Here is a 27,091-nt window from a genome sequence, read left to right on the forward strand (position 1 = left end):
ACCATTCCCCGGGCTACCAGCCAAATCAATACAGGATGAAGAGAGAAAAAATAGAAGAAACAAAACACACCAGTAGCTGTCACTTAACAGTCCATCAACCCCCATTTGAGAGCTTAACATTAATATAGCATCTTTAGAGCAGTTTACAAAACATGCCACACACAGAAAGCGTGTGCTTACTTTAAAGGGGATAATTATGTGGTTGCTAATTACACCTGTTTGCACATTTTTAACCTAGAGATGAGCACGTGTCTTGCAGAATAATAGTCTTCTCTCCCCAAATTTTACAGCACCACTTTTTAGGCAAGGGTTTTGAGGCATCAGTGGCAACAATATCCCTTTCTGTAATGAGCTAGCATGGTCTATATGTTAAACAGGAGCCGTAATTTCCATTTCTAGCTCCCCCACTGATTCGCTGAATGACGTTATGTTATTTACTCACCTCTGTGTGTGAGAGTTTCCCCCATCTGTAAAATGGACATAATACCTGCCTACCTCTGAGGATTGGTTAACGTTCCAACAGCACTTTAAGAAGTAATGTGTTAATTAAATATTCAGTATGATGTCAATATTCATAATGACTCCCACATGCAGGACCATCAGCAGGGCTGCATCAGGCATGTTTTTCTTTTGTTTGCCTTGTTAGTATTTTGTTTGGTTTTCATATTGTATGATTTAATTATTGTTCGCTAATTATTACTCTATTTTCATAAGCTGTTCAACCACCTTGACTAGGTGACTCGAAGTAAGGAGGAACTTCAGGATTAAAATTATTAATAACTACTGGGCTAACTAGCACTTCACTCTGCTGTACTTTGGGGCCACTCAAAACTTCACAGCAACAACAGGGATACAATGTAGTGGGTCCTGCTCCTAAAAGCTACTGGTTGATCTAGGGGAGAATCTCCCTTAGCTTGTAGTCATCTAGTGCATGTGACATATATGAGCAGATCTGTTTCCATCCAGTAGAGGGCAGTGATCAGTTTCATTTTCTCTCTCACACATACACCAGTTATTACAAAGATGGTATAATCCTGGTTCCGAACACCATTTTATCTGGTGGGCAGAAAGCAGGAAGGGCATAGGGAAATGACCTCTCCAATCAATTAAGAAATTACAATAGAGGCTACTGAAAGGGAATCCAGACCAGTTTCCTCAGGCAAATGGAATGGTAGTGATATGAACAACCTTTTCAGGTGTAAAGTGGGAGGTGCTAATGCTCTGATTGGTATGGGACACCTGAGAAGTAAACCACCAGTAATAATGACAAATATTTTGCACTTCTTTAGTTCACTGCACCAGAGAATTTCAAAAGCATTTAACAAACTAGTCCCCACAACACCCCCACAAAATGAGGATAAGCATCCTCATTGTCCTCCTTTTACATGGGGGGAAACTGAGGCATGGAGAGGTGAAATATCTGGATCTATGTCACACAGTGATACACATGGTAGAGCTGGAAATGGAATCAAGAACACTACTTCTAGCCCTCCTCCTCTAAATAGACAATATTCCCTTAATCCCAAACAAGAAAACCCAAACCTCAGTTTTATCACAGTGCAATTTAAATTCTACAGGCTTCTTTGCCTTTCTTCTTTCAGAAAACAGTAATGACACCATATGCTGAGTTACTGAATCTGCAATTAAGTCCCCCTTCTCTCTGCTTCTGCAAGAGAAGTTACTGCAGTATGCAGACTTTGGATGCTACTCTTGGTGTAGTGCTTATTATGCATAGTATTTTATAAACCATCATTGCTCATGGTATTACTAGGGCATCCTCATTGCAAAATACCCCATTGTATATTGCACATTCCACCACATAATAAAAACAATATTCGGTGCCTTGCCAGAGGTCTTTCTAGGCAAAAAATAAGGTATTTCGTCAGATTCAGATCTTTGGTGGAAAATGAGATGCTTCGCCTTTAAAGAATATTGGAGTAAAGTTTCCTTGGAACAATAGCAGCACATGGCTGGCTATGTGCAGTAGTAAACTGAGCCAGCACTGAGGGGATTGGTTAAACAGGTTTATTCCATCACAGAAACAGTTCTATTGTTTCAGATCAGGTGGAAGAACAAAGGAAAGGATCTCTGGAGAGTTTGAGGGCTGCTTTTATCTGATTTACCCAGACAAATCCCTGAAGGTATGTGGAACTAGAATGCTGCAGTCTTGTACATTCAGGCTGCTGGTACTTGCTTCTCTGTGAATTTACAATCATTCTGATACATGTGCACAACAAGAGCTGAACATGAATTTATTCCACAGAACACTTGGTAGGAAGGGGCACAAGGAACACATGCCATTCACCAGGCTGCAGAGCACTGCCAGACATGTGCAGTGTGCATTAGGCCATTCCAGGAAGAGAGAACACACCACGATGTCGTCATGAAGGAAACAGCTTCAGTAAGCCGGAGAGCACCAGTCTCAATGCAACAGGCATTTATACTCACTTGTGAGGAGGACATCCAGGCATACACACAGCCACAGGCTCAACATGGTTTTATTGGCAAAGCTCCAGCAGCCAGCTTCATTTATCAATGCCAGCTTCATTTATCAATGCTGCTGGCAGACTCAAACAGTGGGGCAGACAGATTTAGTGGTTAGAGCACAGGACTTGTAGCTGAAACACATGGCACTCCTAAATCAGCACGGACCAATGAGTTGCCTAGTCCGGTATCCTACCTTCATCTGTAGAGGAAGGTGAGGGGTGGCAGCTGCATCATGGGAGATGTAGTTTAGTTGGGTAGCCCAAACAACAGAAAAAAATGGGCACATGAAGAAACCTACAACACCGATGAAGCCCCATGGAATGATCTCTCAACTGAAATATTTTGATTTTTAGCTGAAATATTTGGGTTTTTGATCATTTGGTTTCTTGATGAAAAATCAAAATTTTCCTTGGAAAGCAGACACTTTGTGCAAAAATTTTTAACTTGGTCAAAACCACAATGTCCTAAAATGGGAAACTGTCAGCCAACCCTAATAATAATACTTTCCTACTCCACAGGAATTTTAGGAGGATTAATTTAGTCAGGTCCACTAAGCGCTATGAGATCTACGCGTGGAAGGCTCTGGATAAATGCAAAGTCGACTCCCCAGGCTACGGCTGTATGGTAACCTTAAAGGGACTCATTATTTTTGTTCATTCGGGGAGGATGCATAACATGAAAGAGTAAATGTACACACAACCTGGTTCTGCCACACGGAGCCAAGTGAATCAGTGAGACGGTCCTATAGAGGGTTGCCTGAGATTCACTGGAACCTGCATTCTGATAACTTTCTACAGCAAAATTGGGAAAAGTCTCTCTAGCAACTTCATTGGCAGTAACCATTCTCCTAACTGCTTTATAGCCAGCTGCAGTATACACATAATAGCCTAATCATTTGGGCTGCAAGACAAAGTGCCTGGGTTACACAGAGAGTTAGTGCTGTGGCCATCCACCTGTGGAAGGGCAGGGATCACAAGCTGAGTGTGCTCTACCCAACCCCCCATTTGGGTACCTCATGAAGCGGAGGCATAATTCTGGCCCAGCTGACTCAAGAGAAGACTGGACTAGTCAGTGAAGGTCAGGGTGGAGTGCGGTATCACACCTGTGTGGGGGAAAACATCTGTTCGTCACATGTTTAGCATAAGCTATTGCCCTCAGCCTCTAGCTTTCATAAGCAAGCCAGTCACTCCGTGGAAGAAATGCATCTTTTTACTGCTCCTGCTATGCAAAAGCGCCTCTGATTTTTAACTGAGTTTCATTAACTAGAAATGTCTGAGGGATCTGTACAATGTTGGAAGACAAGCACCCGAGGAGGTCTCCCTTCTTGCTATATCATCATGTGGAAGTCAGTTAATGATCCCTGCACTCAATTAGACCCGCTGGAATTTTCATTTCAGATGAGTCACTATTTCTCAGCTTTGCCTTGTGGTCATTCTGGTCCTGTCCTATCAGCTCTACTGTTACACTCTAACAGTCTTTGTGGCACACCTGCTGCATGGTGCAAGTGCATGACAAGAAAACTAGAACCCTGATGCCTTATACATGTCCCTAGATGTATATTTGTATAAAAGTCTTTGTGGCACACCTGCTGCATCTGTAGTGCTTTCCCTCCAAGGAGAAGAGCCAGGAAGCAGCCAGCTTGATGACCATGGCAAAATTCTGTCCCAAAGTCAGCTAGCAGAAGGTGATTATTTATGTAGGTATTCTTTGTATTATGATAGTATCCCCATAGTACCTTAAACACATAGTGAGAAATGGTCTCTGCCCTGAAAAGTTTACAATCTAAGTAGAGAAAGAAAAAGACTGGGGCAAGGACCACCATTTTGTTGCGTGTGTGTAGACTGCCTAGCATTGTTCCATGGTCCTGGTCCATGTCTGGGGCTCCAAGGTGCAACAGTAACACAAACAATAAAAGGGATGGAGGAGAAACAGACAGGTGAGGAAGTGGCACGTCAAGGATCACTCAACAGGCCAGGGCAGAGCTGGGAGTATAATCCAGTCTAGTGCCTAGACCAGGCTGTCTCTCCAGCATCTAGTGCCCAACATCACTGCCCTCTGCTGTGTCACACCTGCCCATCAAACAGAAACCTGTTTGTTCCTGATCCTTGAACACACAGTCGCTTCTACTTTATGAAACAGGAATTCCCCACTGACGCTGAGGGAACTGTAAATACTGAATTACAGAAAACCAAACCAAACAGCCTAACACACTTTATTAATTTTGCAGATCTTGAGCTGCAAGTGCTAAGAGTCTTGAAAAATCACTTAATTGCCAGGCTGTCATGGCAAAATATATTTAAAGGCCCCTGTCAATATGATAGTTATGAAGATACAATAAGGCCACAAGCTCTGGCTGCAAAAAGATCCTTGTTACTTTCTGCTCATGTGCCTCATCCCAACAGGAAGTACTTAATAAGAATAATAATATCCTGAAAGGCTCACCCACAGCAGTGTAATTAAAAAGCTTTTCTGTCTCACTTTGCGGGGGGAAAAATGAGGGGGAAATGAAAATCAGACAGGAAATTCCACTAGAATAAGCTGGCTTATGTCCTAATAACACAAGTCTGTGCCAACTCCTCCAGAAGGCAAAGGGATGGGAGGGGGAGTGAATAAAAAAAGAAAAGCCCTCAAGACTCAGATCTGAGACCACGTGGCTCAGCTGCAATAGTGAATCTAAAAAGAGAGAGGGGACACGATCAAATAAAGGAAGTTTGCTTTTCTAGTAAGCCACTGTTACATAATGTAGCTGTTGTCCTAAAGAGAGGCCACTGCAGCTTTGTCCAGAAAGCACACAGGCCGATAAGATTGAAGGGCCAGATGGATCTTGGGGCTTTTTCTCCCAACAGCTGCAGTGAGAAAACAGAGAGAAAAATGTTTCAACCAGCTAGCAAAAGTCCTGGAATGTAAGAAGCAGAGGGGACCAGATGGCTGTTAAACTTGTGCCTACATGGAGGTGGTTTTTCAGTGTTTTATAGTTAATGGTAGAAGGAGGAAAATCACAAAAACTGTCAAGAAAACAATGTTTAAGGGGGAAAATACATATTAGTTTATTTCACTTATAAAGAGAATCTTTCCTATGTTTTTCTGAAGGCCTGATTCTACTTCCATGGACGTCAGTAGAGGCCTGATTGTAGAAGCCCTGACTGAGCACTCACCATCCCACCTGAAGTGAAGTGTCGCACCTCTGAAAAACCAGGCCAAGGAGATTTGCCATCAACATCAATAGGCCTGTGCTCCTCCATGACAAATTCTTACATCAGCATCTTCCCTTGTGGATTTCACGTTGAAGTGCATTTCACAGTGGGAGATACATTGCTTGAAGCCATTTGTGAAAAGCACTGTGTGAACCAAGCTGAATGGTAAGTGCCCGGCCTCATCTATCTCTAGATATTTATTTTAGGTACTTATATGGCCCACATTCCCATAGCATCTGGGTGCCTCATAATCTTTACTATATTTATCCTCACAACCCCCCTGCAAGATAGGGAAGTGCTATTATCCCCATTGTACAGATGAGGAACCAAGGCACAGAGAAATTAAGGGACTTCTTCACAGTCACATGGGTGGGAGGTCCTATGGTAGGGCTGGGAATTGATCCTAGATCTCCTGAGTATGTGACTAGTGCCCTAGCCAGCACCACTGGACCATCTTTCCTTTTTGTTTAGCACTCACCCTGTAATGAGCCATGACACTGTACCACACTTCTTCTCTAGTGTCGCCACAATAAAATCAATTACCTGCTTATGGAGGGCTTAGCAAAGCTTATAGAATCATAAAAATGTAGGGCTGGAAAGGACCTTGAGAAGTCATCAAATCCAGTCCCCTGCACTGTGTGAGTACCAAGTAAACCAGTCCTAGATCATCCCTGGCAGGCATTTGTCTAATCTGTTTTTTCAAAACCTCCAATGATGGGATTCCACAACCTCCCGTAGAAGCCTATTCCAGATCTTAACTACTGTTACAGTTAGAAAATTTTTCGTAATATCTAACGTAAATCTGCTTTGCTGCAGATTAAACTGATTACTTCTTGTCCTGCCTTCAGTGGACATGGAGAACAATTGATCACAATCCTCTTTAACAGCCCTTAACATATTTGAAGACAGTTATCAGGTCCCCCCCTTAATTTTCTTTTCTCAAGACTAAACATGCCCAGTTTTTTTAGCCTTTCCTCATAGCTCAGGGTTTCTAAACCTATCATCATTTTTGTTGCTCTCCTCTGGACTCTCTCAAGTTTGTCCACACCTTTCCTAAAGTGCGGTCCCCAGAACTGGACACATACTCCAGCTGAGGCCTTACTAGTGCCGAGCAGAGCAGGACAACTACCTCCCATGTGAGGACTTACAGATGGCACTCCTATTAACACCCCTGAATATAAGTTTTTTCCACAGCTGCATCACATTGTAGACTCATATTCAATTTGTAACCCCAGATCCTTTTTCAACAGTGCTACCACCTAGCCAGTTAGTCCCTATTTTGTAGTCGTGCATTTGATTTCACATTTTCATGCTGCTTCCTAGAGCCCAGCATAAATACCTAAATAGGAGAATGCAGAAATCCCACTCATTACTGAGACCAGCTCATCCACCCTGATGTGTGTTCTTGCTCTGAGGTGCTGAGCATCTGAGTTGCCTTCAGATGCGAGTTAAGTGAGCTCCCAGTACTTTGTGAGGTCAGGGCCAGAAAGAACTGTTAAGTCCATAAAGACTGAGAGGATACTGCATGTGGCAGTCTTTAAATACGCCCAAGGCAGTCGGTATGGTCTGAGCAGAGGAGGGGAGGGAAGTTATCTGTTTTACCCAGCTGTGTTTTTGGTGCCTGCTAATAACCCCCATGCATCATCCTGCCTTGGTATGAAAATTTTCTGACTGGTGTTAAAAATGGGCCCAGTACAGTTTGCAGCACATTTTCTTTGCAGCTCATGCAAAGTGCTTGTTGTTAGCATGCTGCTTGTGTAATTAGGGTGCTTAAGACTGTAAGGGGTCTTTGGAAGGTCCTGAAGAGTGATTGCAGTTCAGAATAATCACCCACCTGGCTACACACTGATTTATGGCCTGCTCAGTTAATAGCTCTGCTTAACACAGGAGTTTGTCGAGATTAAGTAATTGCCTTAAACAAAAAGTTTATTATCTTTAAGGCTTTGCTGATGAATGACTGGGGGATGGAGAAATCATGGGATAGATCGGCTGGGATTCCCTCCCCATTTAAAAAAAAAGATTTAAAAAGATAAGCTAGTCAGAATGAAGTTTGAAAGTTCAAACTTACACTGAAACATGGTCACAGACAAAATTACAAGGAGGAGGAGGTGTATATTGGACACCCTATAATAAATAGCAATACTACTCTCCACTTGTGTGGCACATTTTTCCCTAGGATTTCAAAGTGGCTTACAAACATTAGTTAAGCCTCACATCGCATATAGAGGACCCCTTTGTACAATAATAAATGTATAAATAAGTCAAGCTGTAATGGCTATTTCATTTTCATTTACAGTGAACTAGCATTTTCCATTCTAAGTCTAGAGGATACTGCAAATATGTTAGTGAAGTTAAAGTTTGCTGTTTTTTTAAGTTGTATCCACTGTAATTATTGTTAATCACTCTTTTCAGAGGGCTCAGAAAGGTTAAGTGATTTGACTAAGGTCACACAGAGTCCAAGCAGGGATGACAATAGAACCAGGAGTCCTGATTCCCATCCCTGCTGTTACCATTACAAAGTGCTCCCTCAGACCATCCCCACAGTACAAAAGGTCAGACGTGCTACCCTTTTTCTGATTCAATGCAACTGTTTCCTGTAATAAAATAGAGTCCATTTATTGCCATTTGTCTCTAGATTGACCTAGCACATGCTCATATTACCCCTTAATCCAAATACATATGGTTAGGAGAATGTGGTGAGTTTTGCACACAAGGATGTGTAATGGGAAAGAATGAGGAAAATGACAAGACACACACACCACTCCCAACGTATTAAAGGAGGACCTGATCCAAACTCCATCCAAGTCAATAGAAAGACTCTCACTGACTTCGCTGGGCTTTGGATCGGGCCACAAATTCAGACTAAGCCATAACATGTCTAGATCTGCTTAACCTACTTTTTCCTTCATCGTTTTTCTGTAATAAAACATTATTGCCACTGGGGAAAACAGTATGAAAGAACCAATAAGGGTTCGAATGCTCTATGTATCTATCTATCCATCTAGCTCCTAAACTGGTTTCTATCAATTTGCCTCGAGCAGATGCTGATTTGAGAGACTTTTTTAAAAGTCATTATTTATATAGTTTATATATCACTGTAGATATTAATTAAATATATATGTAATACAGCATCTGAAAGCAGAGAAAGTTACTCAGGCCTTGTTTACATGAGAAAGTTGCAGAGATTTATTATTAGTATTTATATTACTGTAGTGGCTAGGAATCATGGACCAGGACTCCATTGTACTAGGCACCGATCAAACAGAATAAAAAGACAGACCCTGCCCCCAAAAGCTTTTAAAAAAATAATTTAAATGAAACCAGCGCAAAGCACTGTGTGGACATTCCCATTTCGGTTCAGGAGTAGCTTATCTTGGGTTAGGTTCAGTCAATTAGGAACAGATTTAAGGTAAATCCAAATAAGCCTGTTTCAAACCCAAATAAAAGGGTCTACACAGGGTCTTGCATTCATTTAACTAAATCACTAAAAGCCTATGTAGTGAGTTGGTGTGGCTCCCCTCCGCCCTCAGGAGGGTCGAGCCCCGGCGAGAGCCTTTACAGCCCACCTTTAAGTTAAACCACTACTTCCTTGCACAGACAAGGCCTTAGGAAGTCAGACATGACTTTTTTTTGTTTTGTTTTGGTTATTTGAAAATGTCAGATCTTAAGAATGCACATAAACAGATGGCTGAAAAACATAGGGCCTGAGTCAGACCATTGTAGTGAATGAGTTTTTCTATTGACTTAAATGGGCTTTGGATTAGGCCCGTAGCCTCTGAGCATTTCACATAGTATGTTGGGTTTTATTAATTTGGGGCTATGATTTTTTTAATGTTCTGGGGCCTGAGTTTAGTCCTCAAGAAAACTGTTTAACTATGGAAGACTCGGTTCAATCATGCAATTGTCAGATTTGGCAGCATATCCTTTAGTTGCTGCTTATTTTCAGTGTGGAGAATAAATAAGCAATTGCCTTAAAAAAAGTCTCTCAAATCTGTATCTGCCTGAGGCAAATTGATAGAAACCAGATTAGGATTTTCTATAGCAGAAGCCTGCTATGGTACACAGTGCTTTAGAAAGTGACAAAGAGCCCTATGGCACCTTATAGACTAACAGACGTATTGGAGCATGAGCTTTCATGGGTGAATACCCACTTCGTCAGATGCTTTAGAGACTGTCAAGGATTTTATTTATTCACTCACTATTCAACTATTTGTTGAAAGCAATGTTAGCACCTTTACAAGTGCACTTGGAGATCCATTCCACTGCAGAGATGGTGTTGGGCCTGGTTCCTCCCCCCACTACACACACACCCCAATTTTAAAATATTAACTTCCACTAACTTCACTGTAGTGTCACCAGCGTAAACTGGGAACGAGAGGAGAACCAGTCAGACAAGCAGAGAGAGACTGGATATGGGGATCCTTTGATTTGCCTTAAAAATGGGCAGAAGCATTTCATTTCAGTGAGGATTGGTTAAAAGAAGTTGTGGTTTTTGTTTCACAAAACCAAAATTGGGATATTTCAGATCCTGGTAATTTTACATGAACCCTTAAAATGTGAAGATGGTGGACCTTACATTTTATTTATAATACTCTTCTAGTTTCAAATCATGCATAGAAAACAGAACTGCACATGTATTTTTATATATGCATTTTATGAGAAGGCTGCCTAGTAGTTAGAGCAGATAATTCCTGAGTTCTACTTCTCATTTTGCCACCTATTTGCTTTGCAACATGAGTATTTCAGTCACTTAACTTCTGAGCCTCATTGTCTCTAGCTATAAAATGAAGATATACCTGACAAGGGTAGTGTGGGGTTGAAGCACATTAAGACCCTCAGCTGAAAGTTGCTACAGTAATAGCAACTTTATTGTGATTATTAAATACATCACAAAGGAGAAATATACTAAAGGATTTAAAAACCATCGGTTTTAAAAGCAGTTGACTTTAGATCACAGTTTTTCCCATGCGAAAATTGCTGAAAAGTTCTTGACTTCAAGTGACTCACTCCTGTTATCATTCTGAGGTTATGTGCTCTTCTTGCGGTGTTATAACCCAGGCACTTAACTCACCTTCACATGGTAGGCATGTTGGCGCTTGCAAATGAGCTTCCTTTCCTGTCACCTGGATGTAATCAGCTAAACAAAATGTTGTGTGCTGAATTCTGTTTACAGAGTGATTTTGAGAAGCTGGCATTTTCTTTACACAGCTTCAAGCTGTCACATTTTATAACTCAAATATTGCCTACATGGGAGCTAATCTTCTGAACCAATAATGCTACCATTTAGAGCCATTTGATAAGATATTTTCCCCACACAACCTCTTTATATTTATAAGTGATTTTTTAGTGCTGGTGGATGGAGCCAATCTGAGAGTCCTGGGAGATGGATCCCCTTAATCTACACAGGGTACTCAGGTTCCTCACACCACCTGATTCATCTCTCAGCTGGAAAGGTCTCCTTTCTAAAGTAGGATGATAGTTCGATTTCCATGACCCATTCAGTTATGATCTTTCCTGTTCAGTCTGCCAAAGGTGGAAATCAGTACCCACTGTGATAGTGATTTTTAGGATGTGGACACCTGCTGACTAACAACTGGACTGAGACCATCCACTCCCTTCACATGGACTACTGAACACTCATCAGATGGTGGAAACTTTCTCTGACTACTGAACTAGAATATATGTGAATCAGTGATTGCCTATTACCAATCCCTGGAGTCATTCCAGACCCCTATTTTAGGATACCAGGATGTGCTTGATTTATAGTCACATACGCCTGCTCACATTTAAAAGAAAAAGGATCTAGATCACAAAACAGTAAGACAAAAGAAAGATTGTTTCACTGAAGCAAAATCGTTGGTCATGAAACGCAATGTGCTCACAGCTACTAAGGTCTTTAAAGATATTGAGAGTTACATGTATTTGCACTTGTATTGTCTTATATGCCAAAGCCATTGTTGACCAAAATGAAAACATTTTCAATCTATGATCACTCTGGGGATCCAAACGGCTCTGGCTTTGCTCTCCAAGAACAGGTCAATATCATAGAAGATGAAATACTGTCCTGACAAGTGAATGGGAGGGTAAGCTAGGCTAGGTAAACACGAGAAAGGTGAAGGGGGTCAGACATGCAAGATAACCCAGTATCTGACACCTCCTCCTTGTCTTTCTTATCTCTCTCACCAGCAGAAGTTGGTCCAATAAAACATATTACCTCCTCCTAGATTATTTGTGAAACCACAAGTGTGTTCAACGAGAAATGTCCATTAAATTGTTCTGCCTTTTGTTTAGTTACTCACATACTTGCCAGTGACAGCTGCTTACTTATCAGTTTCCCAGGGGATGAGTCTGTGGGCACAATAGTTTGCTGGATTGGTGGGTTCTACCTAGTTGCTACGTACCATTCCAGTCTTCGTCTTCTCTGCAGTGAGTTGTTTTTCACCTGGGCTCTACTAGGAGCATATCTATGCTAACTACAAGCATATTCAGAACGTGTTTCCAAGCACAGCTCTGCCAGCACACATACGTGCTAATTATTATCATTAAACTGTTTTAACACAGTTACCAACCTCAGTGTGGAGAGGAGGGATCTGTAGTTCACAGCAACCCTTAATAACAGGCTTCCTGCTATTCACCATTCATGACAAACAGTGTGTGGCTGACACACAAATGGGAAATACAGGTAGCTCAGTTAATGCAATTTCCTCTGAGTCAGATGATTGTGTGTGATCGTATAGAGGTGATCTGCTAATGCCTAAGTAAATAAAGAATATTAATTGCTAAGTTGCCAAGCAATGTTTTACTGTCAAAACCAAAATTCATCATCTAGGATGTAGTGGGCTTTCTTATTTCTTAATCAGTAGCTTTACCTAAACAAACCTGAAAATATTAGCTATGGGTCCAATTCTATCACCCTTATTTATGCCAAGTAGTACTTTACAAATAATTCAATTGAATTTAATAGGATTACTCGCTGAGTGAAGATGAGTGAAGGTGGCAGAATGTAGCCTAGGTTTTAAAATAGTAGCTCTTTTTCAGGAAAATAATAAGTTTCTACATCTATAATATAGAATCTCAAAAGTACAGCTGGGTGAAGAAAAGATTCTTTGATTCACTGGCAATTCCAAAAAAACTGGGAAAAAATTCATTTGGGATTGAACAAAAATGAATTTTTTTCACAAACTGAGAAGTGAGAAAAATTTTGTTTTGGGTTAAACAAAATGTTGCATTTTGATTGCGGGTTTTTCATGTTTTCAAATTAAAAAATAAAATTAAAGAAAAATTTAAAACAAAGTAACTTAGAATTGAAAAACTGAAACATTTCACCTCAAAAATGTCAAAATTAAACATTTTGCGTTTTTTGGATATTTTTAAAATTAGTTGGGTCTTTTTGTTTTGTTTTTTTACCAAAACAATTCAGCAAAATAGACAAATCTTTGAAATGTTTTGGTATTGCCAATTAAACTTTGGTCAAAACTTTTTACCCAACTCTACATCCAAGTGCTAACCATTAATGAGTGAAGCCTCCCAAGGCCCATGTGTAAAGTATAGAAGTGTAATCATTATTGTCATTTTACAGAATCTATGGCACAGAAAGCTTAAGTGACTTGGTTGAGTTCACACAGGAAGGCAGAGGCAAAGGCAAGAGTAGAAGCTAGGTCTCCTTGCACCTGACTCATGTGACTTAAAGCACAAGGCTGTCCTCCTACCAATGTTACTTAGCAATGCCCATTATAAATGGCGCCTCTTCTATTTAAGTCTAAATAGACACTGAAGGGCTGTGTCTAGGAATGCATCTGGTCTGCACAACTGCAAACAGAGTATTAAACAATTGCGATGAAGTGCTTTGAAGATCACAGCAGTTTCTAAAGCATCAAAACTAAAAGTCCTGAGACTATCTTCCTTCCTAAGGGGAACAAAACACCATTTTTATAGCCTTCCATCATCCTGGGCCTAGAAGGAAGTGAAAGACTAACACAAGCGACTGTTAATACCTCCAGCCAGTGGTGAGCTGGAGCAGGTTCCCACAGGTTCTCAAGAACCAGTTGTTAAAATTAGACCTCCATGGAGAACCGGTTGTTAAAGGGCCAGGGGGTGGGCAAAGAATTCTGGTCCATGGGCCGGACCATCCTGTTGCTCCCAGGATTCCCAGCTGGGGAGGCTGAGGCTCCCCCGTCCCTTCCCCCGCTTCCCCCCAGCTGCAGCATGGCCAGCCACCGGCACCAGCTGGGCAGCTCAGCTGAGCTCTGGAGTCGTCCTGCTGCCACTTTTTGAATGGCCCAGCAAGGTGTGCGGGGGGGGGGGGAGAGGGGGCTGCTGCAAGCTCCAGGACTGGCCAGAGGGGAGGGGAAGGGGCAAGTGGGGCAATTGTCCCAGGCCCTGCAGGGGCCCCCGGCCCCACGAGGATCTCTCCCCTGGCCCCTCCCTCGCTCCCCCCCTTAAATCAGAACTTTTTATAGGGAACCGGTTGTTAAGATTTTGGCAGCTCATCACTGCCTCCAGCCACATTTACTGAAACCGTTTGACACTTGAGGATATTTTTATTAGCTAAGTGCACTAGTCCTGTATCAGAACGCAAGTTTCACTGCTCACAGTTCAGCCTTGCAAAAAGCCTTTTCCAATTCTGTCTTTGGCAGCAATAAGCCTTAATGACATAGAAAGAGCTTATAAAACCTCCTAGCACAGCCTGGTACTAAAACTAGCCCATAGATATCAAACACTTTACAAAATTCCCCCATTACCTACTCCCCTGTGAAGGCTGAGTTCCTACTGTACCAGGACAATTTTAAAAAACAGCTGATTGTGATCTTAGCAAACTAACATGACTTGCAGTCTTGTAACAATAACAGCAAAACAGGAATGAAACATATATCAATGCTTTAGTACTGGCTTTCAAGAGAAAGGAATAAGTAGACTTTAAATATTCTGAATGGAAGATATGGTTGCCATCTATTAATATCTGTCCCACAGCCCAAAATATTCACACATGACAACAGGGCAGTACACTGACATGGCATTACATTGTGCCACACCATCATCAGATTCTGATGCTACTTAACTAAGATGAGATGTTTTACTCAATTCAGAAAACTAAATCCAAGTAAACTGTTCAAGGTGTTAATCTGAATGGGTACTTTATTTTCTGCCAATGTGGCCGCATGGTCTGGTGGATTGAACATGGGATTGGGAACCAGGAACTCCTGAAGTCTGATCACCGTTCTCCCAATAAGTCATTTAACCACTCTGTGTCTCAGATTACCCATTGGCAAACTAGGGATGGCAATATTTCCCAGCCTCACAAGAATTTATAACACTGAATTCATTGATGCTTGCAAAATGCTCTGAGATACTTGGAGGGAAGGTTCTAATTAATAGTACTCTGAATATATAAAGCACTTTGTGGGTTTTTTTTTATCAGCTAGGATACACTGGCTACTAATTGTTCTTAGAGTCAGGAAAAAATCTGTATTGCATAATAATAATTTGCACTAATACAACAATCCAACAGTCTTAATCAATTATACAAACCCTGTAAGGCATGAAGCAATGGGTATGCAAACTCCACTCTGACAGCTGATATATGCGTCATTGTAGGAGCTTAGACAGCTACTTCAACCCTCCACCATTCTGTAATCTCTGTAAGGATTTCAAGGGTATACTATAAAAAGGAATTAAACAATTGGTGGCTCCTCTAGAAACACCATTAGCCTGCCACCACTGGTCAGATATATGAACTAAGTGAACCTATAATAACTTGGCTTTCACAAAGTGCATGACCCAACTAGGTATATTTGCCAGCTGCAGTAGTTGCTTGGATTTGGTGTCAACCGTCTGCTACATAATTGGCTCTCTATTGTGAGTTATCACTATTGGCTCCAGGCACTCCCCACAGACCTTGCCCTTGATCTGGGTTAAGATACCTTTGACCCATGATCTTTTATAATAAATGATATCCCCCAGTTAAGAATGTTCCCTTTAACAATACAGGCATCCATCCCTCCCCTCAGGAAATAGGAAAGGAATTTTCCTGTAAAGGCAGATTAAGGAAATTCCATGCAAATTTCATGCATTTCAAATAATCCACTGAACCATGACGAACTTGCTTCCCCTTTTGGGGAGCCTGCTCCAACAAACCATTGCTGTTTAAAGATGAATTTAGCCAGAGGTTTTTTGGTGACAAAATGTGCTATTTTTCTTGGAGTCTGCATGCAGCGCTGGAGCATGGCTTTTGGCGCAATATGTCCCCCCAGCACATCAGCTAAGCTCACGGAAAGTGCAGTCATCTGCTCTCTGGACACTTGGCAAAGATCTTTAAATTGTAATTCTTAAACAAACAACAACTGTTTGTTCAGCCTGTGTGGAACCTCTTCACATGGATCAAGGAGAGGATCTGCTACTGCAGTTACATCGGGTGTCCCTGCATGGCACACAATGAAGGGGCAGGAAATTTCGCTTGGTTTCTAATGGGGTTCCCTCTTTTTTTTGGTTGCTGTTGTTGTTCTGGATCTGAAAGAAGATCCTGAGTTTGTGATCACATCCATTTGCAGCCACAAGAACTTTTTCCACTGAATAGTTTGTAAAGAGGACAGAGTCTTGCTTCCCTTACTCAGACAAGTAGTCCTTACTCTGGAGAGTAACCAATTTCATGTGCTCAATGCAGTCCTTTTCTAGCTCACCTCCTACTGCTCTAATTCCCTCAGCATCTATTTTGGTAGGTCCTCCCCTCCTCCATTTCCCATAAGGGTCCCCCATCGGGCTCCATCCCTAGCTTCTTCTACCTCTACGTCCTTTCTCTGTGTTATCTCAGATGGCTGCAGCTACCATCTTTACAATGATCCCTCACAAATCTAACCTCCTATTCCTGACCTTTCCTCTTTGAGTCCACCCTGCACCTTGGCCTCTCCTCATTCTGACATCTCTTCAATATCTCACCATCAATTTACATTTTACATGGCCATACCTGAAGTCTTTATTTTCCCTCCCAAATTCTCCTTGCTGACCCCATTCTCTGTCACTGTTGACAGCATCACCATTCTTCCTGTCATTCAGACCCATAACCTTGGAATCATCTTTGACTCCTCCCTCTCCTTCATCTCAAACACCTAGGCTGCCTCTTTCTCTACAATATTTCTAAGGTTCAACCTTTACATTCTGACCCTGCAGCTAAAACTTTCATCCAGGACCTATCATCTCCCCTCTTGATGACTGCTTAGATGTTTGAGGGCCAAGTCAAACAGCAGTGAGAGAACGTAGGAATTTTTTTGATTTCCTGGTGGAAATGTTCAGTTAAAAGGAACACTGTCAAGTAGACTGGGCAAAAACATTATACTTTTAATTTTTTTAAAATGTGTTTGGTGGAAAGGAAGTTATACAAGCTAATATAAATAAAGAACCAGATCTTCAGATGTTCAGTGGAGCTCTGCCAATTTACACCAGCTGAGAATCAGGCCCAGAATGTTGAACATGTTCAATGAAGAAACTTTTAATTTTGTTTTTTTTACAAAAAGAAATGCTTTCACATACAACACTGTTAACACAAACACAACCCCTTGGAATTATTGCATGGCAGCATTGTTTTTCACTTATAATTTCAGCCTTCATACATGCTCTAACAGAGGAAGCAAATAAAATATTTTGCCAGAGTCCTGAAATGATATCACGTTAGGATAGAGTTAAGCACTAAGCAGACTGATACCATATGATATTATTGAAGATAAAGTAGGTGAAATCCAGCATTTTTTATTTTTTCATGGTAATCAACATAATATACGGGTATATAGATAAAGCATTCTGAAAAGATGTCACTTTCTTGCTTGGGTAAATTATTTAGGATTGATCTGATTGGGAATGAAAATAGGTATTGACAAAATGTCTTATAAGTAATGACAATTGGCAAAGTAACCAACAGCACATTAGCGACCTGGTCCAAGTCCATTCAAGTCAATGGAAGTCTCTCCACTGACTTCACTGCATTTGGGATCAAGTCTTAGAAGAGGAGAATAAATTATTCTGCACTATCCATTAATATGGAATGCTTTTTCAGGGTAATTAGATGCCAGGAGAGAGTGGTATAATTGTTTAATGCACTGGTCATTTACCCATGGAAACCTACGTTCAAATCCTGGTCAAGCCACAAATGAATGAGGAATTTGATGGTCCCATTGTAGGTTCCCACTGAACAGTTGTCTATATATTCCAGACAATTTAGCAGGACTTCAGACTCTGCTCAGAACAGAAATCTGCAGCTGTTGTGAGGAGAGAAGAGCTAAGGGGTCAGGACTGAGGTGAGTTGGCTAACCTAAGAGTGGAAGGCATGCAGAGTGCCTGTCTATAGTGTTCCTGGCTCCAGCCACTGTTATTAGTCCTTTATTTTCAGGAGTGCCATAACTCGCCCAAAAAGAACAGGAGTACTTGTGGCACCTTAGAGACTAACAAATTTATTTGAGCATAAGCTTTCGTGGGCTACAGCCCACTTCATCGGATGCATGCAGTGGAAAATACAGTAGGATTTCCACTGCATGTATCCAATGAAGTGGACTGTAGCCCACGAAAGCTTATGCTCAAATAAATGTGTTAGTCTCTAAAGTGCCACAGTACTCCTGTTCTTTTTGCGGACACAGACTAACATGGCTGCTACTCTGAAATAACTCACCCAAAATACTGTATAAAGAAAGACAGATGCCCAGCAGGCATTAATTCCATGCAAAGAAGCACTGTGGGCTACTAGGTACTTCACAAGTCCCAGGCATTATACTTGGCTTCAGTGATGTTAACAACAATGCAGAGTACAAGTTAAAATACTTTACCTTTTGTTTTTTAATATAAAAAAATGCAGCTGGTTAGGGGAGATGGAGGTGTGAAAATTAATGAAACAATGACTTAAAACCACAGTTAAAAAAATAAACCTATGCCAATAGAGAAACAAAATTACACACTAAACCCACCCCGTTCATCTGATCCACCTCAGTAACAGCCTGAGGGGGGAAAAGACACAGCACTGGTGGAGAAAAGGAGACTTTAAACAAGATAGAACCAAAGCCACACACCGGTCAATATACAAATACATGTCTGCATGAGGTAGCTCAAAGGAACTGACTTGATCATTTTTTGCTTCCTCAAAGAAACACAGCAGGCCACCCCATTAAGCCCTTCTTCTCAGAAATACTACCACTGGTAGGAGAAAGGGGATGAGGGGTACATATCCCTCAGTCTCAAACTTTTTACTAGCCTATAAAATGTCCCCTTCTCAGGGTGGTCGCAGGTCGTGACTTTTCACTCGTCGAAGCGTAACCCACTGGTCAGGGTGCATTAGATAGCCCAAACCGCAGAGGATATAGATCTGTTACAGTTCTCAGCTTGACAGGCTGACTCTTTAGCTCAAGCTGTAGAGATTCCAACTTTTAGCTCTGGAGGTTTCTGGTTCAATCCTTGGTGCATTGGTCAAGATGGCAGCTGTCACCTAAGTGCGGGTGTAAGGGGCTCCCTGCAACTAGCACAACAACCTGGGAGTGATTGTACAACCAGCATTATAACTACCAGTCCTCTTTACACCGCTGTCTTCACGAGGACTCTAAAGCCTAGGAGTAGAATTCTGCCCTCCGACATGGGCACAGCTACCCTCAACAGTCACTAGGAGTTATACGCGAGGATAGAATTTGACTGTAAGAATAGTTCAACCAGATTATTTAACTGGAAGCGTTTGATTGCACACAGTCCATGTCAGTATGAAAATCTCCCTGACTGCAGTAGCCAGCGTGGTTCTAATAGGAAAGAAAAGTTGAGGCTGGTTTTAAGTAGTACTACGGAAGTGAACTCGTAGAGCCAAAAATGTGACCTCTCTTCCTGATGTAGCTCCTACATTACGGAGATCTGCAAAAGCTATTGGCCACTAAGAGGCTTTCTTGTAAAACACAAATGAATACCAGCTGCACAGACGCACTCACAATGCAGCCGGTCTCTTTAGACATCTCATGGATCTTTGGGAAAATCAGACTGCCTGGCAGGGAGTAAGAGGCTTGACTGTCTGGTGGAGACACTTGAGGAGTTGCAGAGTAAAAAGGCAGCAGTGTTTTCCCATGGAGGTGTCACTTTGAAAGCACACAAAGTGCATGCTGCTCTGAGAGAAAAAAGAGGAAAATGTAGCATTTTATCATCCCTGATTTTTTATATTTTTTTTAACTACATGTAAATTTGTTTTTGGCCAAGACGAATGGGTGAAGACTTACATTCACTTGGCTCAAATTCTGGTCTTCTGAGTGAAGCTGCCATTCAAGCAAACATACATTCAAGAGCAGAAATTTGGCCACAAATATCAGTGCAGACTGCACATGCATATCCAGGGCTGTGTTTGGCTCACTATGTCTGTTTCTTTTTAAAGTTTTAAATTTACTTTGGAAATAATATTTTCTGGCACCCAATTAATGACTTTTTTTTTTAAATGCTGAATGTTCAAACAGCAGCACACACTACACATGCCAAGCGTCCCTAGTGAGGAGAGACAGTCCCTACTTTTTACTTAAATATTTATAGTTTTCTGACACCGTCTTTACATCCTTATTATTTTACCTATTTTTTCTGTCTAGATACTTATCTGGCTTTCATCACCATGTGACTGGTATCCATATGTTTTATTTTTCCTGCACTAAAGTTGTGGACCCAACAAAATATGTCTAATACATATTTTAATCTTCAAGTAAATGAAGTTTTAGTAACTCTTTGGAATCATAATAGTTATAATAGCTAGTGTTCATGAGACTGAGAGTGGATGGTCCAGTGATTAGAATGCTAACCGAGGGCTCAGGAAACCCTGATTCAACTTCTTGCTCTGCCACACACTTCCTGTGTGACCTTAGACAAATCACTTTTCTCTTTGTGTATCTGTTTCTCATCTGTAATGTAGGGATACCTTCCTACCTCACCCGGATGTTGTTGAGAATAAGAACATTAAAGATTGTAAGGTGCTCAGATACTACGTAATAGGGGCTACCAAAGCATCTACACCAGGTAGGCAAGGGCTATATACACTTCCCCACACTCATGACGTCTGCCAAAGCACCTCAATCCCAACTTCCAAAATGCTGCATTCTGAAGAAGGGGCACCAAGTGTGATGAAAGGTGCTAAAAATTTGGAGACTTGATGTTTACAAAGATTCTTTTTTTTTTTTTTTTTTTTTTAAAGAACAGCCTCTTTGTTCTCTGTTTGTACAGTGCCTAGCACAATGCGATTCAGGTCCATGACTAGGGCTCCGAGGCACTATGGTATTACAAACAAATAATAAAAATAACAACAACAATATTCTGCTTGCAATATTGCCTCCTGAAATCAACTGTGGGTGCAAGTAACAGAATGTAGACATCTAACTGCCTGATTGCGCCTGCCAACCATAGAGTCATCTAAATACTGAATGTGCCTGCAATTTTGCCTGTAGGCAGAGAATGAGGGCAGGTATAGGCCTCTTCATAATGTTGAACCAAATTGTCAACCAGAATCTATTAAAGCAAGCGTGGTGCTGAGCAAAGCTACCTCTTGACTTTGCCAATTCAGCTGAGCTGGGGAGTCTGTAGCAATATTTCCAGCGCTTAAGGCTCTAATCTGACCAGAATGTGTAGAATAAAAACGGGGTTGGCTCTAGATAAGTGTGAACCTCACAGTTCTTACTTTCACCTATAGGCAGCAGAGACCTCAAAACTCATTTCACTTGAGCCCTAAAACCAATGTGAATTTATGATTTCGAGAATGCTAATCGCTGCTTGGAACCTGAACCTTTCCCCTAAATAAACTTTAATGACTCTAATTATTCCTTAAACCACTGACCTTGCAATCATTTTTAAATTCCCTTTTACCAAGTCTCACCCTGTGCTAGCAAGCTAGAAGGCTGAACAGTACATGAATATTAGGCCGCTAAGAAACAACAGTTGTAATATTATAGCCCAGCACAATAACAGCACTTTAGAGTAGCAGCAGGTGAAACAAAACACAGCAAGATTGTCCCATAATTGGTTTTCCCCTATACAATTCCCTTCCACTTTGCTAAGCTATTTTAGTGAACATTTGGAAAATGCAGGGTTCCTCATAGGACTGCATCAATAAATCTGAAAAAAAAAATCCTGCATTGGAAGTGAAGTAATGGATTTAAACTGTAACCCCTGAAATGTATATTGAAATCTATATAATAATAATTAAAGAGGATGCAAACCCCTCTACAAATGAGCTCAAGTAAATCTTCCTACTGGAAACTAGTATTTCACTGGGGTATACAGAAGCAGTAAAGAAACTTGAGTGTCCAAAAGCCAGCATGAAGCCAGCACAAAGCAGGCCGGGACGGGCAGTTCCTTTTCAAGACTTCACCCTCGTGAACAATGGCTCTATTGCAGTCACCCTTTGCTTTTCTTCCAGTGATTAACATGCAGCCCATGCTTAAAAGAATGGGAATTTATTCTTCAGTTAAAACTCCAAAGGGGCTATCGGGTCAGGTGGCTAATCGTTAAATCAAACTGCTGTCATCCTTGTTCAGTTCCTATCACCCGGGGCCAGGTTATTACTTGGGTTTATGCAAAATAAACAGCTTTGCTAAACATTCCCCTAAAAAGAGAGTCAAATAAAGACAAGAAAGTAAGAGACAAACTATCAGCATCAAGCGAATGCTGCATTGCTTCCTCCCCACAACCCGGTCCTCTGGACTGGACTGATCAGACTGGGGGGGGGGGGTTCTTCAACATTTTTGGCTTTTGTTTTTGTCAGCGGGGCCAGTTTTTTCTTTTCTAATTCCACTCAAGACTCCTTAGTGAGTACTGTTAACTTATTCTTGTCTGGGTCTGGCTAATTCAGTTTCTTTCTTGATCTACATAGACTTACAATTCTGTGTTTTCTATAGGTGAACTCAGCCATAAGAAATCTCTTATAACCTCCCCCATAAAGGACAAGCTCTGAGAGGCTTCCTTCAAGACACATATAGAGACGCTTAATGCAAAGTGTTCAGAAAGAATGTTAATTGCCGTAAGGCGCGCACACATTCTTGGATCAACGGGTTATTTGGAAATCCTGTACTAGCTGCGGTAACAGGTATCTGAAAGGAAAGTCTGCTTAGTGCTGTCATCTGCTAACAATTCAAGATCTTTGTACTGTAGCGGACATGCCAACTCGCGGGTTATTTCAAAATGGAAAGCAACTGGGATTTTGCAATGAGGAGAGAAACAACAGCCCACTTCCCACGCATCATTCTGCCTTTATTTCAGTTTCAGAATGTCAGTTTTCAAGGAGATCCAATGGCATTAGTCCAAAGCTACTCAGTCTTAAACTCATTCTGATCTCTTCTACCAGAGTTCTGCAGTCAAGGACTCTCTACAGAGAATATCCCAGGCACTGCCTCCATGAGATGTGAACAGGGAAGCCATCCTCATGGCAGTTGAATGCTTCCAAAAAAAGTGGATACAAATGCTCAACTGGAATTTTTTAAGAGCAGAAAAATTGTACTAGGCAGAATGACATCCATGTACAGAGACTCTCTCTGCCTTTTCATTTCCTCCAAACAAGCAGTATCACAAAACCTCATGATTAACATTCATTTGCTTTGAAAAAAACTTTTAAAATGTGTTTTTGTTCTTGTGGCTTGTCGATCCCAGGCAAAAAGTCAAAACTAGGATTTGCACCAAAAGTCTGTAGCCAGGGGACTGTAATTCCTGGTTTCTCTTCCCCCAACGATTAAAAACTTACTTTTAATTAATGTTATTTCAAGAAGTCAAGATTGGCATTTTTATATCAAGTGTCAGCTCTAAAGGCTCGTAAGTAATGCAAGAGCATTCAAATCGCTTACACAGCTCTGCTGCCTGTTGCAATCCAGCTTTTGGATGGCTCCATATGCTGCAGCCTATGAATCAAGTAGTGTATGGTACGGAGTTAAATATCACTTTGGGCCTCTACTGCAGTATGTTGTGTAGGACTGTCCCATCAGCAATGGCTGCATGCTGAGAGTCAGACCCTCAGCTGGGGTACGTCGGCATAGCTCTGTTAAAGTCAGTGGTGCAGTCGGGGGTACCATTTCAGAAAAATGCTGTGTGCAGGTAGGTGGGTGGGAGTTGTGTCAGCATACACAACATTACATGTGATTATATTACACCTTGAAAAGTCTGGGGGAGAGGAGGCAAAAAGTGGAAGACATAATGGACCACAGAGACCTATGAAAAGTCGGGCAGGGGGGACAAACCAAAGAGGCGGCAGGAGGCAACTGCCCCCCCCCTTGTCCTATAGCAAATGACACCCCTGGAAATTGTCTGTTTACACCAGCTGAGGATCTGACCCTGAATAGCTTTAGAAGCAGAGGCACTGAAACCAATCCAGTTGGGTAAATTCTAGCTTTGAAAAGCACCCATTTGGTTCTGAACCCTAATACACAGGCTGAGTTCTAGTGTATTATGAAAACACATCTTCACTCCCCAAGCTCCCTGTGGGAACATTATTGACCCCTTCCCACTGCTGAAAGTCTGCTTCATGTATGAAAAAATCCTTTCCCCAAATCCAAACGGCAAAGCACCTGGGTGTAGCTTGAGCTTTGCAGACTGATACTGGGGAATTTCAGAACTAAACACCAATCAGACACTAAATACACACAGGGTTATATGAGTAACATATGTCGCTTCCTTCCTGCATGCTCTGGCAGCAAGTTCAAATGAAACGGGACTGTCTGAAAAATCTTGCCCTTAAAGGTCAGACGTAGAGAGTGTCTAAGTCCTTTTGGAGTTTTACAGAGAATCTGGTCTCAGGGAAAATTATGGCAAGTAAAAACTGAAGCAGAAATTTGACCACAGCCCTGACCTCTGATTGAAAATGCCTCATTGCTAGTTCAACCACAGGCAGACAGACATGATTTAATCCAACTTTTTCATTCCTTTCACCATTCAGAGGGAGGGAACTAGGGTTTTTTTCCCTTTTCCTGAGGGGTATAAAACATTTTTTATCCACCCACGATAGCCAAGATAATATTCCACAACCACCAATTCTGAATTCAGACAAAGTGTGCTTAGAACTTGGCGGGGCTAATAAAATGTGAAACAGTTTAAGATGCCCTAGAACATTTTTTATATCACTTGTCCAGAGAATCATATATCTGTTTGGGTGTTTGGAGGGGGAACAACCCAACCCATAAAGATGGGCTCTCTGACCAAAGATTCAAAGATATGGGGAAGACTGAGGTATTGGGCCTAGTGGCTGAATTGAAGCATTCTCTAATGAATAACAATACCTAACCCTTACATAGCATTGTTCATCTGTACATCAAAACATTCACTCCACCTCAAAGCACTTTACAAAGGATATATGTATCATTATCCAGATAGAGAAACTGAGGTTCAGAAACATGATACGACTTGCTAAAGGTCACCCAGCAGGTCAGTCAAGAGCTGGAAATAGAACCTCAGGCCTTGTGAGTCTCTATCCAGTACCCCAGCCACTGGGCCAAACTGTTTCTTGTTGAACAAAGAATCCATTTAAGCTCCTCAGGGTAGGACTGTCCTTATTTATACCAGGTACACCACCAGTGTTCAGTAAACAAAGACATTTTCCCTGGCACCTATGCTCTTCGTAACCCTCCAACACCATGTTTCCAGCCACTGTATCAGCAAGGAGAACTGTTGGAACAGCAGATTCCCTCTCCCACCTCCGTCAGAAGGCTAAATGAATCAGTCTTGCAGTGTGCTGAGATGAATGAGAAAACAGAACAACATCCTAACAGAGATAGCATGGAAGAGACTTGACTTCTCTACTTGAAAAAGCTGGTGAGGAGCTTTCACTTATCAGAAACTTAAAGTTATTCCTATTTTACAGGAACTGTAGCTCACAAGAGAATCTGCTTTATAAATCTGTCCATTGCCTGACATTTAGCAATGATTTTCTACAGAGGATGAGGCATGACATGAAACCATAAGATTGTAAATTATTAAAGGTATACAAGCATCAAGTGAATCAAAACAACTGCAAAAAAAATTACTGTATCACTCTGAAACAGGCAGCACAAGAACTTACCTCTGTGCATAGTATGAAAATAATTTTACCACCACCTTTGGATTGCTTCACTTCACTGGACAGTAGGACTGAAGACACATGACCATGGACGAGGTTACAAAAAAAAACAAAACTTGTTCATCTATAGGTTAGTTGAGGGCCAGAGTAATGGGGTCAGGAAACTAGACTGAGCGGCTCTTCAAGGCTTTATTGCTTGTAAGTGAATCATTTAATAGAAGAAAAAATATGTATGAATCTTCTGGAAGACACGTTTCGCTAGCAGCTACCTTCTGAATAACACACCAAGTAAGCCAATAGAGAGAGTTTGTAAATGCATGTCCAAAGCTTCTTAGCAAACTGTCATATTGATCTAGCACAGCCTAAGGAAGCCTAAGAAGACTCAAGGAGTTTGGGCAAATGCTTGTATTAGTGTTCCCTTCCTCTTAAGAGTTTGCTGAGACGGCACTTCAGTGTTTCCCAAGTAGTGCACCTCCGACCCTGGCAATCCATCAAGTGAATGCAAATTGTGGACCAGACAAAACCAGGCAAACAGCAATGCTGCTTAATAATAATGTACTCCCAAAGAGAAGGACTTCCTCGACAATGATTACTGTGTACACATTTAAACTAAACACCCAAACTTCTTATTAGCCTCATCATGATTTGTGTTTTTGTTCCCTTTGAAATGCTCCAAAGTAAATGGTACAAGTTTACTCAAGGCTAACCTCAAACAGTAGGCTGGCTGAACTATGCAAACGAATTAAAGTCAGGATATATATATAGCCCACATTTATTGTAAGTCCCTTTTGAAAACCAGCACCCAGCAAAGTGAAGTTAAGGAGCACGGTTTAAAAGAAAATAAACTTGGCCATCACCACCCTCTTCGCATTAGGCTTGAATGGATCTAATTTGGTGGGGATCATTCTGCAAAGTACCATTGGGTAAATGCCCCTAAATGTCAGTCTCTAGCAATGTAATTTAGATACAGTGATTAAAAGCAATAAGAGAGGTTTCCCTGCAGATCTGCACAAGGGGTTTCTGCTGCCAAAAATATTTGGTCTCTTCTCAGATGTTATTTTCCTCACTTAAACTTGTATGTTTATTTCTTCATTGTATTTTAAATACTGGAAGGGATCCTTAGACCATATGATGTGCCCATCTAGAGATTAGAGGTTAAAAATCTAAATAAATGAAAATCTTGATGTGACAGGTTGCTTTACCAACACTCCCATTAAAATGAAGCACCTCTTAAGAGATGGGGCCATATCAGGTTACTCCATCCCTTTTAATGGATCATGTGGGCATGAGGTTTTTTCCCCCTTGATTTGTACAAAACTTGGCACAATAGGGTCGTGGTCTATGATGAGGGTGCCTAGTTGCAAATAAATAACTATTGCAAATAAATCCCTATTAC

General features: G+C 41.3%; 1 protein-coding gene across 25 annotated transcripts in view; it reads right to left on the reverse strand.

Moving 5' to 3' along the window:
- GLI2 (GLI family zinc finger 2) overlaps positions 1–27,091 on the reverse strand; it is a 396,028-nt gene that overhangs the window by 111,526 nt on the left and 257,411 nt on the right. The window contains exon 1 of one of the 25 annotated variants that reach the window (XM_039494661.1): positions 2,449–2,487. The exons of the other annotated variants lie outside the window; for them this stretch is intronic. The gene's annotated coding sequence lies outside the window, so the exon portion shown is untranslated. Of the gene's footprint in view, positions 1–2,448; positions 2,488–27,091 lie in introns of those variants that run through there. 25 annotated transcript variants of the gene reach the window in all.

This window comes from Mauremys reevesii, linkage group 11 (genome assembly GCF_016161935.1).
Source record: "Mauremys reevesii isolate NIE-2019 linkage group 11, ASM1616193v1, whole genome shotgun sequence".
Lineage (NCBI taxonomy): Eukaryota > Metazoa > Chordata > Testudines > Geoemydidae > Mauremys > Mauremys reevesii.